This window comes from Microcaecilia unicolor, chromosome 9 (genome assembly GCF_901765095.1).
Source record: "Microcaecilia unicolor chromosome 9, aMicUni1.1, whole genome shotgun sequence".
Taxonomy (NCBI): domain Eukaryota; kingdom Metazoa; phylum Chordata; class Amphibia; order Gymnophiona; family Siphonopidae; genus Microcaecilia; species Microcaecilia unicolor.
Window position 1 is genome coordinate 154343277 of NC_044039.1, and position 17700 is coordinate 154360976.

Sequence of the window (17700 nt, forward strand, 5' to 3'; positions counted from 1 at the left end):
ACTAGACCATAAATTCAATGCTGGTGCCTGGACATGGCCTAGCATTGGATTTCTGTATTTAGCACCGGCGAAGGTCAGCAAAAAGGCTGATTGCTAACGACTGAAAATCAGACTCTTTGTTATTAAATCAAGTCTATAATGGGCAGACATTATAGAAATCTATTTATTTATGCAAAATAGTGCTTCATGCACAGAATTACCTTTGAAAATTATTTTCTTAGTGAAAATACAGTGGACTGTAAAACACCGCTCCCCCCCCCCCCTCCTTTTACAAAGCTGCACTGTAATGCCGACACATCTGTGTTGGCATTACCACACCGGCAGCTGTTAGGGCGGCTTTGCAAAAGGAGGGGGGGATCTTCTACTAACAAAGATGGCTGATGAGACTGATATTGAAGAAAAATAGGTCTGTGTGAATAGCATTTAGCTAGATACTGCTATGTGTGCTGACTAACCTGACAAGAAACTCCCCTTCATGTAACCTCTACTTGATAGCAGTTTGTTTCCTTCAAACCTATCAAATGTTGAGGATTTTCATGTGTACAACTTTATCCAAAGCAGAAGGATTAAATGTGCCCAGTATTATTTAAGTAGAATACTGCTCTAGTCTTAATGTAGCCAAGGGAAATTTCTGTAGAAAAGCCTGTGACTCAGCTTTCCATGAAGTTGTTCATTAAACCTTTTCTTCTGAGTTACCATTTTACCCTCGTCGAAATTAAATGCACAATGTGATGCCCGCTAATGAGCCTTCTCAGGAGTAGCTCCCACACTATGAATTTAATCCAAGAGGGCAAATTTAAGACTGCCTCTATTTTAGGAAGCAGGTGAAAGCCTGGCTCTTCTCCCAAACATTTAATTCATGTGAATACTGACCATTCACTCACTCCTCTCCTGGGCTAGCTTACTGCACACCCTGTAACTTATACTAGTTCCTCATATCTTATTGAACTCTACATTTAGGGCCCTGTTTACTAAGGTGCATTAGCATTTTTAACGTGCCTACAATTAGTACGCACACTTACCGTGTAAGGCGCCTGTAGGGATATTGTAGGCGTGTACATGGTTGACGCGCGTTAAAGATGTTAACACGTCTATAATGCGGCTTAGTAAACAGGGCCTTTAATTTGCCTTCAGTTTGTCCTGGCTATATTGTATATCTCAACTGCACTTACCCCGTCGTCTACCTATTAAGATGTTTCATTGCATTGTATTGTAGGATCAGCATTAGCATCATAATTGTTATTTGAACGTTCTAATGCATGCCTAGTAAGGTGTTACATCTATATTGTGGTGACATTGTATCATATTATATGAATGTTTTTCCTTGCTTCCTATTATGGTATCATTCATATTCTGATGACATTTATTTTATTTCTTTTACATGATTGTTTTATAATGTTATTAAATGATTATATTTCTAATACAGTTTTATGTTAGTCCTATTATGAGGATTCAATTTGCCATCTCCAATTTTACATCATTGATTCTACTTATATTTGGTTATTTTGCTATTGTTATACTGTTAACAAAACTGTAAGTTTTATGTCATGCTGTACCTGTTGTACACTAGAGAATTGAACGGGGACAGAAATCAAACCTGACCCCCACCTGTCCTCACTGGAATCTAACCCATCCCAGCAAATCCCCACAAGTAATCTCCTTCATGCTGGATATCAATGTTACCAGATGGTGAAAGAGTTTCTAGCCCAATTCATGCCAAAAAAGTAGCCCAAAAATAATCCAACATGGTAAATAGTTATGTAAAGGGACCACAACCTAGAAAGAATCCAGGATAATATACTGAAGCGTAGAAAGGACAAAAAGAAAACAAACAAGCAAAAAAAAACTACTAAGAAGAATCAGCACAGTCCCACTCCCACAGTGCCCACTCCCTGACACTACCACCTGCCATTTGGCTTAGCTTTGAAAGCCCTGTGTTTTGCATCGGGCCCGCTCTATGAATGATTTACAGAGTGATTTGCATATTATATGCAAGTATTTTTTTTACAATCTAAGTTTATTCTGTACCTTTGGCAATGTAAGGTTAAGTGGCGTAGCCTGCCGGCTCTGTTATCAGTTTCACAGAGAATGTTTTACTTGGACTGCTATCTTATCATTTAAAAGTATGTCTAACCATCTCCTCACTTCCTTTATTTCTTCAAATAAATGATGATCTCAAATGTTCTTATGTTCTTGCTCTAATCTAGGAAGCTTTTTCTGGAAGTCTATTTATCAAGCCATTCTTTCTGTAAAGTAGCATATCTTTCAATTAGCTCTTTTAACTGTAGACCTGACTTCTATATCCCATCCCCAAGATAAGGTGTTCTCTAAGGACAGCTGATGCCGCAGTTCTACAGTCCAAGATATTAAGAGATTTGCAATGTCAAATAGCAAGCAGTGCTTTCTGTACTGGCATATTGCTTAAAAACCCCTACCAGTCAACTAAATCAATGGAAACAGCATACCAATATGTACCTGCTTTCAGGTTATCCAGTTTAGAGGCCAAGTACTTTCTCTCTGGTAGCATCTTGTTCTCTCTGCTTATGTATTTCTCTACTAATTGCCTGTACTTTGATGCTGCTTTTACTTACCTAATTACCTCTACCCAGCTCTCTAGGCTGGATCCTCTTCATACTACACCTGATATCAAGTATTGCCCAGTGTGAGCACCAGAACCTTTTGATTTCTAGTGCTCCTTCTAGTGGACTTTTTTTTTTACTGTCTTTCTTGGTGAAAGATGTATGAAATTATTGTAATCCTTAAGTGAGTTTTCAAAAAAATCTCAAAGGACTAGTGGAGTTGCACATGATCTGAGAAGTTAGCATTTCAAACTTGATCCCCATTTCCCAGATTTATGTGTTGTGTTTTCAAATTCTGCCTGAATTTGTACTTAAATAATGCTGTCCTCTAGTATTTCAGTGCCAAACTTCTTGAAGATAAATTTTGTTAATACGATATATATTTGTTTAATTTCAAACAATTTTTATTATTTTTAGAAACATAACAAAGAAATGAACAATACTGAAGAATATTGATACAAGAATCAAATAGCCTTGTATATCATATACACAAGTCTAAAGTATAAAGGCAAAAAATGTCATATTTAAAGGAACCAACAATGAGAATACCAAGAAAAGATGAACCAATGACAAAAAGATACAACACCCAGACAGCGTTTCCAGTAGACCATGGAGGGAAATGTTATCCCAATCCATTAAGTTCCCAGAATTCAAACTATTTGTAATAGCATATAGGGAAAGAGTGTGCATAATAAATGTAGTCAGGATTAAACCATCCAAACAAATAAAGTAAAGAAGGTGATGAAGACCGAAAAAGTGGTGACCAAAAGTGAGTATATCAGGCTGATGCTTTTGTTGCCGGACTAGCCTTTCTATTCCAACTACTCGTCAAACTTTTTCCAGCCAAAAGTGTTGGGAGGGTAAGATAGAGCTTTTCCATTTTTGTGCAATGCAGACCTTAGTGACCAGCAGTAGTTACCTAATTAAGTCTAAATGAACAAAAGACTGTAAATGCTGAGGAGGCATGTCGAGAAGAATAAAGGCTGGATCTAAGGGAATAGCTGTCTGGACTAAATTGGAGATGTATGTAATTTCATTTTCCAAAAAGATTGAATTTTGCTAACATATTGTATGAATTGCACAGTAGTCTTTAGTCTAAAGTGTGCATTTCTTCATACATCATACCACCCAACTTCCTGTAAATGGCTCCTAAATTTACCGTACACGTTACCTTGGTACATCTGATCTGTTCTTGACTTTTCTTATTCCCCACTGAGTAGCAAATTGAAGTTTTTGCCCTCCAACATATCTGAATTCTGAAGAGAACTCTTCTTTTCTAACAACATTGGCATCACTTTGTTCAGTAACATTAAGTTTTGTTCACTCGATGCAGCAGAATTTGTGGACATCTCCTGACTCTCTTCTCCAGCTTTACAATCATGTCCAAAGAAGAAGCCTGTGAGATATCAAACTCATATTCTACAGCATCTTAATAACATCAAAGATGAGAGTAAAAAAAATGTAAAAAAAGACTATTTGGTCTGCCAGTTTTGCCTTTTTATTATTAATCAATGATTTTCTCTTTCATCCCTCCTCCCCCACTCATTCCTTTCTTCTTTTTTATGTTGACCCTTCAGGGGTGAATTTTATTAGCTGCACTTAAAAAAAGTCATGGCTGACCCCCCCCCCCCCCCACACACACACACACACATACACATACACACACTTACTTAAGTGCTACTCTATAAGCTGTGATTAAAGTTAGGCTTGATTTATGCGTGTAAATTTAGGTGCATCCATTTGCACCAGCAAAAACATGGTGCAATTGCCCTTTCCTAAATTTACATGCAGAACCCCCCTATTCTATAATTGTGTGTGTAATTGAACCTACGCCCACACTCTGCCCCAAAACGCCCATGACCCTCCCATTTCTGCACCCCCTTTTCCGGGACACACGTAAAATTTAGGTATGGATCACGTGCATACATGTTAATTGATTCAATTAGTGCCATTTATTGCTTACTAAGAAGCCAATTATTGGTGCTAATTGCCTCATCATTCAATTAAATTGTGTATATGTACAATTTTTGGTAACTTTTATATACACGGTGTTAAAGTGTTTTACAACCTATAAAGACTTGTTTTCTCCAGTACCAGTGTGGTTGCTGGAATTTCACATGATTGAAAGGTCATACAATTAGCGGGAGCTGTAAGCAAATGGGAGGATTCATAGACAAATACATTTCTGGCAAGTACATCTATACGAAAAAAGGAAAGAGTGGGATCTGTAGTTCAATGGCTAAGTTTCTGTTGCGTTCAGTTTTTTAGACACCTGTCTTTTGTTTCTTGACAGGAAGAAACAGATATGGGAGGAGTTATCATTGTGGGCTATTTATTTATTTTCTGCATTTGTATCCCACATTTTCCCACCTATTTGTAGGCTCAATGTGGTTTACAGTTTTCCTTCATGGCATTTGCCAATCTAGAGTAAAAAGGTATAATTGACATTAAATAGAAAAACAGGTTGACATAAACGATTAAGTAAATAACGTAATGGATCATCATTATAGGGTGAAAGAGACAATTGACATTTCCTAAAGAATGTTGATGTCCTGGTAGATTAAAGAGATAGATTAATAGCACGTCATTTCAGAGTATAGATGCAATTTGTATGATACAGAGAGTATTGATGATCTACAAGAATTAAACAATAAGCATAAGGAGAAAACATTTGGATATCAAGTGAGGTGTTGTGTTATATTGCAGATCTTAATATGGGTCATTGCAGTATGCCTTGTTGAACAGATAGGTGTTCAGTGATTTGCGAAAGTCAGTTAGATTGTGAATTATTTTCAGATCAATTGGCAGTGCGTTCCATCGATTTGTGCTTATATAGGAGAAGACGTGTTATTCTACTACTAACTGGTGCTATTTTATCACAGGTCCTAATTTATGCACTAATAACTGAAGCTAACAGATCCTAGGGGCTGGTTGGCTAACTCCCGTGGTGGCGGTCAGCCCAGATATTCAGTGCCAGGCTGTTTCTGGTGCCCAGCGTTGAATATCTGGTTTATTATTAGCCAGTTTAAAGTTAACCCTAATAACTGAGGCTAACAAGACTTAGGGGCCGATATTCAGACTGTGGGAGGGAGCCCGGCAGCGATCAGCCTGGATATTCAATACCGGGCCTTGTCCGGTGTCTGGCATTGAATATCCAGATTGTTATTAGCCAGTTTAAAGTTAACCGACTAAGCTGATATTCAGATATACCTGGTTAACTTTAAACCGGCTAAAGATATACTAGCTATTTAAGTGGCCAGATGTGACTGCTTATAATAGCCAGATAGGGATTGAATATTCAGGGATAGCTGGCTATTCCGTAGGCGCTAACCAGGAATAATTGGCTATCCCCTGCTGAATATTATTATTATTAATATTAATAGCATTTGTATAGCGCTACCAAACATACGCAGCGCTGAACACCTGACACAGAGAGACAATCCCTGCTCAACAGAGCTTACAATCTAAAAATACAGACAGACAAGACAATTAACGGTGGGGGAAGTACTGGGTGAGAAGGAACAAGGGGAGGACAATTGAGCAGAGGCTAGGAGCCAAAAGCAGTGGTGAAAAGGTGGGTTTTCAGCTTAGATTTGAAAACAGGTAGAGATGAAGCTAGACGTACAGGCTCAGGAAGTCTATTCCAGGCATAAGGTGCTGCGAAGGAAAAGGAACGTAGCCTGGAGTTAGCAGTGGAGGAGAAGGGGGAAGACAAGAGAGATTTGTCGAGTGAGCGGAGCTCGCGGGGAGGAATGTAGGGAGAGATGAGAGTAGAGAGGTAATGGGGGGGGGGGCAGAAGAATGGATACATTTAAAGGTCAGTATGAGAAGTTTGAACTGTATGCGGAAGCGGACAGGGAGCCAGTGAGGTGACTTGAGGAGTGGGCTAGTGTGGGTATAACGATTTTGGCGGAAAATAAGTCGTGCTGCAGAATTTTGGACAGACTGGAAAGGAGAGAGATGCCTGAGTGGAAGACCAGTGAGAAGTAAACTGCAATAATCCAAGCGAAAGGTGACAAGGGTTTGGATAAAGGTTCTGGTAGCGTGTTCAGAAAGGAAGGGGCGAATTTTGCTAATGTTGAAAATAAAGTAATGACAGGTTTTGGCGATTTGTTGAATATGAGCAGAGAAGGAGAGAGAGGAATCGAAGATGACTCCAAGGTTACGAGCCGAGGAGACAGGGAGGATATGAGAGCCATTGGCAGAGATAGAGAATGGGGGAAGAGGGGAGGTGGGTTTAGGGGGGGAAATGAGAAGTTCAGTTTTAGCCATGTTTAATTTGAGATGGCGTTGAGACATCCAGACAGCAATATCAGACAAGCAGGCAGAGATTTTGTCCTGGATTAAGGTTGAGATTTCAGGGGTGGAGATGTAAATCTGAGAGTCATCAGCGTAAAGGTGGTAATGAAAACCATGGGATGAGATCAGGGCACCAAGGGAAGAGGTATAGATGGAGAAAAGGAGTGGTCCAAGGACAGAACCCTGAGGCACACCTACTGAAAGCGGGAGGGAAGTTGAAGTGGATCCACCAGAGTGAACACTGCAAGTACGGAGTGAGAGGTAGGAAGAGAACCAGGAAAGAACAGGGCCCTGGAATCCAAGCGAGGACAGCGTATCGAGGAGTAAGGTGTGATCAATAGTGTTGAATGCAACAGATAGGTCAAGAAGGATGAGGATGGAGAATATCGCCAGATAGCCAGTTAAGTGCTATTTAACTGTCCAGGTGCTGTTCCTGGTTGGATAAATGGTCTTAATATCATGGGGCGAGTTACTAATAACTGAGGTTAACAGTAAAATAACGTGTTTTAATGGTAGCCCACATTGATAACTTTCCCCCAGAGGTGCTTATGTGTGTTATTACTTTACCATATGCATTACTATTAACTAGGTCCTGTTGTATAAAATGGTAAAATAATACCCATTAATGGTATTAGTCTATGCTAATAAGGTAGTGCACATTAATAACTCTAGCCCTGTGTTTTTTGCAATCTCTTGTCTTCATAAATTTTGTATGTGTATTGCGAGTTTGAGAAAGAAGACTGCTATTTTTTTTCAAGAATTGTTTGAGGAATGATATGAAAAAAATGGGAAGGTAATGGATTTTGGATTTAGCTCATGTGTTTTTTTTATCTGCCATTATAAATCAAAGTGAGTTATACTCGGGTACAATCAGTATTTTCCTGTCTGCAGTGGGCTTTCAATATTTATTATTTATTGGGATTTATTAACCGCCTTTATGAAAAGATTTACCCAAGGCGGTGTACAGTAGGTACAGTTTAACATCAGACTTACAATTTTGTTAACAGCATAACAAAAGTAGAAAGTAGAAACATAAATATAGTAAAAGAAGAAAACGTGAAAATAGCAAATTGAAACCTAATAATAAGACTACCATGAAACAGGATCTAAAATATACACACTTAACATCACTGAAATTCAAATAACATAGATTTAATACGATGCAAGCATAACATAAGGGGTCCTTTTACTAATATACGGTAAGTACTAATGTGTGCATACTGCAGCCAAAAAGGCCTGACCATGGGGATCGCTCACACGTCCTGTGGTAATTTAGTGATCGACTTGTGCTTTCCATGTACTAAAAAATAGATTTTATTTTTTAGCACTGGTGTGGGTGTGGCGTTTTCTTCGCTACTTGTTTAATGCAGCTACATTGCCACACACTAACCAATTAGCACATGATTAACGCATTAGCCCTTACGACCTACTAAATACATGGAGATAGGAGCTCACACACTAATGGCCATGCACTACTGGGAAAATTAGCACGTGGCCATTAATTCAAGAAATAGAAAAGGCGGCCATTTTACCCATGCAAAAAAAAATGGCCTTAGAGCACTGGAATGACCCGCATAAAGATACGTTAAGGCCACTTTTTACTGCAGTTTGGTAAACGGGTCCCTAAGTTTGTTCCTTACACAATGAATGGGTCAGTGTCTTGCCAAAGATCAGCAGAGTTTCAAACTTACCTGGTTCCAGGAAGAAGATTTTAAGCCAGTCCTGGAGGTCTGGCAGTCTCATACTGATGCATTAGGGCACCTGCAGCACTGACTTCAATGAGTAGAATCAAGGACTAAAAATATCCTTGATTCTACTGTTTTGGGATGTATGTTTCAAACCAGAACTAGCCAAAGAGTTTCCCTCCTGGAATTGGGAAACTTGGCACCTCTGTTTCAGTGGGATATGCTTTGACTTATGTTAAGGCAATAGTAGAAGCATCTGGAGCAGTTACATTTTGCATGCTATTTTTAATACAAGGTTCATTTGCATTCACAAAATAATAACTCATTAAAGAAAACCAATAGTGTATGCAACAACTTAGGGCATTGGAAATAAGTCTCATATAGACCAATATACAAATGCACAAATATATTAGCAGGTTAGCAGATGCTTTTTCTAAAATTTATCTATGAAAACAGCTGAAGTTCTGGCTCATCTATATGTACAGCTAAATATGTTTGAGAAATTTCTTGCACATTGCCATGGCTGGCTACTTTACATATCCCCAGGCTTGGCAATACATAAGAAACAACAACAACAACAAAAAAAAAGTATGCCCCCTTCATGAAGCATTGGAAATCAATTAAAACACTCACTAAAAATTTATGAGGTGCTTCATGGAGGACTTTAATTCACTAGTGCACAGTGACCCCAGGTAGTACCTCCACAATCACAGGACCCACACCCTTGGTGGCAAATCCCACCATTATGAAGAAACTAAGGTGCTGCCAGCCTGCAACCCATTCTTGCTTCTGCTTCTCTTCCTGACTCATCTCCAATTAGTGAAATCCAGAAAGAGAATAGACCTCTCCCACTTGTTCCTCCCCACAGCTACAATTTTTGAAAATGTAGAGGGGCATTTTCGAATGGGGACAACCATCTCTAAGGGTGTCCAACTATAAGAACGGTGCCGCGAAGGGGCAGGGCAACGCGTATTATTGAAACAAGACGGATGTCCATCTAACGTTTCGATAATATGGTTGGGGATGCCCAAATCTTGACATTTAGGTCGACCTTAGAGATGGTCGTCCTCGGTTTTCGACGATAATGGAAACCAAAGACGTCTATCTCAAAATCGTCCAAATCCAAGCCCTTTGGTTGTGGGAGGAGCCAGCATTTGTAGTGCACTGGTCCCCCTGACATGCCAGGACACCAACCGTGCACCCTAGGGGGCACTGCAGTGTACTTCAGAAATTGCTCCCAGGTGCATAGCTCCCTTACCTTAAGTGCTGAGCCCCCCAAACACCCCCCCCCCAGGTCCGCCTGCCTGAAGTACACTGCCCCCACTACAACTGCGCCAGGAACCTGTATAATGCTGCAATGGACCTGAGTATGGCATTTGAGGCTGGCATAGAGGCTGGCAAAAAAGTATTTTTAAACTTGTTTTTTATGGTGGAAGGGGGTTAGTGACCACTGGGGGAGGACGGGGAGGTCATCCCTGATTCCCTCTGGTGGTCATCTGGTCAGTTCAGGCACCTTTTTGAGGCTTGGTCGTGAAAAAAATGGACCAAGTAAAGTCGGCCAAGTTCTCGTCAGGGACGCCCTTCTTTTTTCTATTATAGGCCAAGGACGACCATCTCCTAATCACGCCCCAGTCCCGCCTTCGCTACCCTGCCGACACGCCCCCATTACCTTTGATCATCCCCGTGACAGAAAGCAGTCGAGGGTGTAAAAAAATCGGCTTTCGATTTTGCTGATTTGGACGACCTTGCGAGAAGGACACCCATCTCCCGATTTGTATTGAAAGATGGGCATCCTTCTCTTTCGAAAATAAGCGTGATAAGGTCCTTTTTCTAAGGTGCACTGAAAATGGCCTGAGGTAGTGTAGGCGCGGGTTTTGGGCAAGCACAGAATCATTTTTCAGCACACGTGTAAAAAAAGCCTTTTTAAAATTTTTGCTGAAAATGGACGTGCGGCAAATTGAAGCACCAGCCATTGACCTAGCGGTAAAGTATCACACGGTAACTGGGCGGTAATGACCTACGTGCGCCAAATGACACGGCAGAAAATAAAAATTATTTTTTGGCCGCACTTATCAGACGCACGCCAAAAATGAAATTACCACAAAAGCCATGCGGTAACTCCATTTTGGCATGCGTTGGGCGCGCATAGACGCTTACGCGGCTTATTTAAAGGGCCCCTATGTATCCTAACTCCTAACAATCAGGTGGGTTCAGTGAAGTAAAGAAAAGTTCCAAACAAGCATCTCTTTGGTTTTGCCTAACAGAGGGTAAGACTTGACTCCAAACAAGCAGTACTTCTTTAGGGAAGCCTGCATTTCCTTTGCTTAAGCTCTAGTTCAATATAGGGAGCAGGATACAGAGGGCCAACAGCCCACCTGGGCACTGAGGTATATTGAAGGGGTGGCCTTTCATATAGTGCCAATGGCTACTTTAACAGAGTGCCACCCCAACACTAAAAAGCATGAGGGGAGGGCAACAAATTAATACATAAATCTAGACTCATTGAAGTGTTGCCTTTATTTATTATTTTTGGAGCATGAAAACAGGTGCACAATACTGTTCCTTCAAAGCTGAGCAGAAGTCCTCCACCTACAGTCCTGCCAGTGGGGGGTGCTGTTTCACTATTATATGTTTAATAGCAAGGCATGGCAAGCCTTGCAGGACTCCATGGAACCTGGCTGTTCCTAGCTATTAAAAATATAATATTGAAGCAATTGGAGACGTTCAAAATTGGGTTTTGATTATACCGATTTGGATGTCTCTGGGAGATGAACTTCCATCTTCCGATTTATGTAGAAAGATGGATGTCCTCTTTCGAAAATGAGCCTGATGATCACATACACCAGACCCTATAGCTAGTATAAATGCCCATGTCCAAATGGTAGCCAGAACATATATAATTAAATTATTCTATAATTTAGGCATGTATTTGTACTGTCTGCTCCTGCTCTGCCCAAACTCCACTCATGCACTTGCCCACCAGCAAAGTATGCACTATCAAAACATGGTATATACTTTTCTGCTAGTCAGTTTCAATACCAAGTCATTTATATACATAAGCAGTAGCACAGCCAATGGACAGAGGAGGCTTGGGGGTTTGAGCCCCCCCCCCCCCAACAACTTTGGGCTCAGGCCCCCTGAAAAGCTTTAGCACCCATTCAGTTGTTGATAGGGATGCCGGTCTTTCCAACCAAAGAGATCTACTGCCTGGGCTAACCCCTGACCCTCATGCTGCTTCAGGAGCAAGGAAGTCTGCAGCATGCTTCTACCCACCAACCTCAGCACTCCCCAACCGTGCTCAGTTGGGGTGCATGGGGCAGACTCTGGGTGGAGTACAGTTTTGCACACATAAAGGCAGATATTTAGTCAATAACAGTGAGTGTTTTTTTTAACCTCTGCTGGTGTATTTCCTGGATATTTAATGCTGGATCATGTCCAGGCACCAGCACTGAAATATCCGGGTTTATGCAGCCGTCTATCTCTTATGCAGATAAGTGTAATATTCAGCATTTAACCACATAAGCAAAACTGCATAAAGATAGGAGTGACTTTTGCGGTCCAATATGTCCACTTAACTGTATAAGTGCTGACTCCACCCTGAACCACCAAAAAAACAAAAAAATAGCCAGCTTCGAGTTTAGCGGTCAATGGAGATATTCAGTGGCACTAACCATTTAATTGCCACTATCAGTGGATAGCCCTGCACGAGTGATTTAACCAGCCAGGAGCCATTTTTGGCTAGATAAATCACTTTGAATATCGACTCCATAGTTTATAAAATATGCATATTTGTATGTATGCTTGCATATATTTACTCTTGCTCCTGAACAGATATAAATGTACACAGGTTCATTATAGTCACTATTTTTGCTCACATTTTATGCTCAAAATAGTTGCTCATTAGCCTTTCCATCTAGGTGATTTGTTATAAAAATTGCTCTATAAAAGCACTGATTAGATTTATATATGCTATTACACACATTAACAAACATTAATACAATTGCAAATATTAACACATCTTAGTGCATTGGCTGTTACTCTTCAAGAAGTGTTTTTATACATATGTAATGGACAGACCTCATAAAACTAGTCTGAAAGAAATGCTTCCGAGTTTAGAGCATACTGCAAACCTATGTATGGAAAGGTCCAGAAATTTTTCTTCCAAGCAGATTTGGCATTTCCATCCTCCTCCTCCTTTTAATGACTGCCCAATCAATGCGTAAATTATATTCTTGCCAGAGAAGGAACTCGTTGCTGAAGCACAGATGTTACAAACTCCTACGTATCTCTTTAAAAATAACCAACACTTATTTGTGATTCTGTTTCCAATACTTTTAAGCCTACCTTGGAACAAGCAGTTTAGTATATGTATACAGCTTCATTTTCAAAAGTGAGCAAAACAAATGCTTAAGCAGTTGGTCAAATTGCCATTGGTACTCTTTTTTGGCAGTTTCTGAAGTCAAACAGGCATGTGGTTTTAAAAAATTATACCTTTAGCAAAAACAAATATTTGTATATGTGAGATCATTGCACATCTAGACTAATTGCTTGAGTATATATTTTTGCTCACTTGTGATAATAGATCCTCATTAAAGAGTGACCTTAAAAATACAACAAAGCAATTTGTCATGGGAGATATATGCTCACTGCTGATGTGAAGAGAACTATGTCACTGGGTTGAATCACCTCTGTTTTTGTGTCTCTAACAGTAAATACCACAGGAAAAGGAGAAGTGATCTGACAGAAACTATTGTAAACAATATAGAACTGCATTAATCAGTATTCTGTAAGGATTATTCACACTCATATGTTGTCACATTTATGCATAATGATTAAAGGGAATAGTTACAAAGGTGTGGTAAAAGCCTTCTACCAAACCTTACTTTACGATAAGAATCACTGTGGTATGCCAGCACAGGTTAGTGACTGCCGTAGTACATGAATAATACAACTTGCAATCAACCTTACAAGATGTGTTATTCATCCTTTCTGGGAACATTGGACTTCTATCCCATGGTCTGATGCTCTCAGGGAGCCTTCTTAAAGAGGCCAGAGCTGAACCTTGTTGCCCCTAGAACACCCTCCCTGCAGAAGCGTAGCCAGGTTGAAGGCACGGGGAGAGCAGAGAGTGGACTGCCAACAGCGCCGGCGTGTGTTTTAAATGCGATGGATTGTGTAAAACATAGGCGCCGGTGGAAGTCTGTTTGGGGGAGTGGCTGCTCCCCTTGCGCCTCCTTGCTATGCCTCTGCCTCCTAGTAGAGACCCCCCCCAAGACCTCCACCCTCCCACAGGTCCCCCCAGGCCTACCTCTTGCAATCCCTGATGGTCCAGGGGATTCTGACGCAAGAGTGAACCCCACTCATTCCTGGCCTGTTAAACAGCACTTCACCGGCTACCTGGTAAGATTCAGTAGGAGGTATCTGGCTATCTCCCACTTTATATCGCCGGTCAATGGCTAGCAGATAGCAATTATATCTCGAAATATAACTGGTGATCCACCAATATTCAGTGCATCACCGGCTAAGTTTGGCGGCCAAATTAGGTGCTGAAATAGCTGGCCTATCTTTGACCGGTTTGAACTTAACAAGCCAGTGCTGAATATCAAAATACACCCGAATATTCAATACCGTCACTGGAAATGGCCCAGTATTTTTTTTTTTGTTACATTTGTACCCTGCACTTTCCCACTCATGGCAGGCTTAATGCGGCTTACATGGGGCAATGGAGGGTTAAGTGACTTGCCCAGAGTTACAAGGAGCTGCCTGTGCCTGAGGTGGGAATTGAACTCAGTTCCTCAGGACCAAAGTCCACCACCCTAACCACTAGGCCACTCCTCCACTCCATCTAGGCACAGCGCCGACCACGGGAGGCAGCCTGGCTACCTTCTGCGGTCTAAATATCAGGCAAAGAGAGAGGAGTGGGAGTGAGAACCAGACTTTCCAGAGATAGGAACACTGAAGTAGTTCAATATAGTGAAGTTTATTGGAAAAACATATTGACTCAACACAACGTTGTGTTTCGGCCAGAAGGCCTACATCAGGAGTCTGTATACTTAAACAAAAAATGAGTCCAGAAGTAGCGACAATGGATTACGGTGGTCTTCAAAAAGACCGTTTATATGAATTCTTGCTGGATCACAAATGAGGCAGTCTGATCGGTAATGTGTTTCAGTATCTGCCTTTAGGCCTAGTCAGTGAATGTTTAACATGATGACTCCTTTGCACCTTGAGTTGTATTGTATTAACAGATTTATATTCTGTTCTTTAACTCAAGACTTCAAGGCAGATTACAATCAATAGAGGCTTCACATAAAGGAAGGATCATTTAATTCAAACAATAGACTAGATGTCTAATACAATATCGCTACTGTCTAACAGGCTAAAATACAATTACATTTTGCATAGAGATTTAATTCAGTCTTTGCCTTGAAAACAAGTTAAGTTTTAAGATCTTTTCTAAACAGAATATAAGATGTGATACAGCACAATTGAACCAGAATGCTATTCCAGATTTGAATACATTGGAAAATAAAAGAGCATTCCCAAACAAGTTGACATTTTTCATGGAGGGGAAGTTCAAAACTAACCTTTCCTTGCTCCTTGAATTGAAACCATTTCTAGACGTTAAAAATTGGACTACTGCCTCCGGCCTTAGGCCACAGAGACTTTTGTTAGTGTTCTTGAATAAATTGTGTGTATTTGCCAGAGATTTTGCCACATTGCCACAATAAATTGAGAACTGAAAGGGCAATATTAGAATAAAAAATAATATAACTTTATTTTGGTCAATATTCAGTCAAAGATGGTCAGTGTGTTTTTATGTGCTGACTGTTGACAGCTAAATTAGACCAAGATATTCAATGCTGGGCCATGCCTGGGCCAACAGCACTGAATATCCAGGTATGACTGGGCATGTGCAGACCATCAGTATTTATGTGGGTTCCGGCCAGTATTCCCTCAAAGCTGAGTGGGAGTCCTCCTGCTGAATTGCTGCCAGTGGGGGGTAGTGCTTCAATATTACAGTGACGTAGCTATGTGGGACCACGGGGGCCTGGGCCCCCCCAAATTAGCTCTGGGCCCGTGGTTTGGCTGGCATCGGTCCCCAACCCCTGTCAGCTGAAGCATTTGTCCAGCGGTGGTCTCCACCACTTTGCCTGCCCTGCTCTTCCCCTCACATCACTGCATGCTCGTTTTAATGAAACTGAGCATGTGCAACACTTTGCGCATGCTCAGTTACACTAAAACGAGCATTTGGGATGTGAGGGGAAGAGAGAGCAGGGCAGGCAATATGGTGGAGACTAGCGCTAGACAAGCATTTCAGCTGGCAGGGGTTGGGGGACCCTCGCCAGCCAAGGTATATGCAACGGCAGTAGCAGTGCTTCAGCTAGTGGGGGATTCGGGACCCCCCATCAATCAAAGTATGTGCAGAGGCGGCGGTGAGTGGGGAGCAGCAGCGGCAGCAGTGGGGAGGCGGTAGGGAGGCGGACCAAAATGTGCCCCTCCACTTTGGGATCTGGCCCCTCCCAGCTCAAGGTCTGGCTACGCCCTTGTAATATTGTATTTTAAATATTGTGTTTTCAATCACTAAGGTCAGGCAGATTCTCTGGAGACTTGCAGAGCATGTACGACTGTAGGTGGAGGACTCCTGCTCAGCTTACAGGAAATATTCAGTTGGGTCTTGCATAAGTGTCTTAAGGGGATCTGTCAGGTCCCCCTCCCCCCAGTTCCTATCCTTCCTTCCGGTCAATCCGTCATGCCAACTTTTCTCTCAAGACCATTGGCCCCTTCCTGCATTCCCAACAAAAACTACCCCAGTCTCTCCCCCCCAAAAAGTATATTTCCTCCTGATACCCCTCCCCCCCAAAAAAGTTTACTTCCTTCAGGACTCCCTCTCCAGAAGAGCTCCCCCACCATGATCATTACCCCTTCCTGAAGGATACACACCCTGTAGTTCCCCCAGGCTTAAAGAATCTCTGGTGGGCACTCCATGGGCAAGAGTGGGTGAAGATTGCTCTTTCCATTCCTACACTAGACCACCAAAAACTCTTCAGCTATAATCAAGGGGGCCTATAGGGGGTGGGGAGTCATTGAAGAATGGTACAATGCATATAGGGGGGAGCTCTTCTGGGGCAAGGGTCAGGGATGGCACTGCTTTTTGGGAGGTTGAGATGGGGTAAGATATATTGTGGAGGGGGTTTAGGAGGGGGTATGCTTTTGTTGAAGAGATCGGGCAAACTCTTGTGGGAGTGAGAAGGGGATAATGCTCTTGGGGGGTTTAGAAGTGGAGTACACTCATATTTTGGGGGAAGAGGGAGGAGAGAACAGAGGAATATTCATGGTGCTACCCAGACGTTATGTGGGTGACAGTCAGTGTCTAATTCTGGTACCCATATACCTGAGCAATTAAAGTTCAGATAGGTGCCCTTGGCCTGGATTGGCCGCTGTATTGGACAGGTTGCTGGGATCGATGGACCCTTGGTCTTTTCCCAGTGTGGCATTACTTATGTACTTAGCTTATGCGGACACCAGCACTGAATATTATAGGTGCCACTTTTGATACACTTGAACATTCGATTTTGCTGACTAGGCTGATGGAAATTGGGCTTTGTGATGTTGCATTGCATTGGTTTAAATCTTTCATAGAACATAGGTCACAGAGGGTGTCAATAGAACTGGAACTTTCTAAGCCCAAATCTCTGAAGTATGATGTTCCATAAGGTGCATTATTGTTTCCTTTTTTTAATATGTATGTGTGTCCAGTTATTGTTTTGAAGCATGGAATTCATATTCATTCATTTGCTGATGATATTCAGTTATACATTGCATTAGGATCTGCCCAAGAGACTCAGTTGAAGAAGTTGTGCAGTTGTTTGAAAGACACTAAAAGTTGGATGATGAGGGATAAGCTGCAACTGAATGCATCTAAAACAGATTTTTTGTGGATTTGGAGAGATAATTGTAAATTCGCCTGCCAGTTTTTGATGTGGGAAGGGACCACTACAGTAGCAAAAGATCAAATTCGTAGTCTGGTTGTACTTTTTGATGCTGGGCTAATTTGTGATAGTCATATTTCTCAATTGGTTTCTTCCTCTTTCTACCCTTTGTGTGTCAGTTACATAAGATCCTTGGTTATTTTT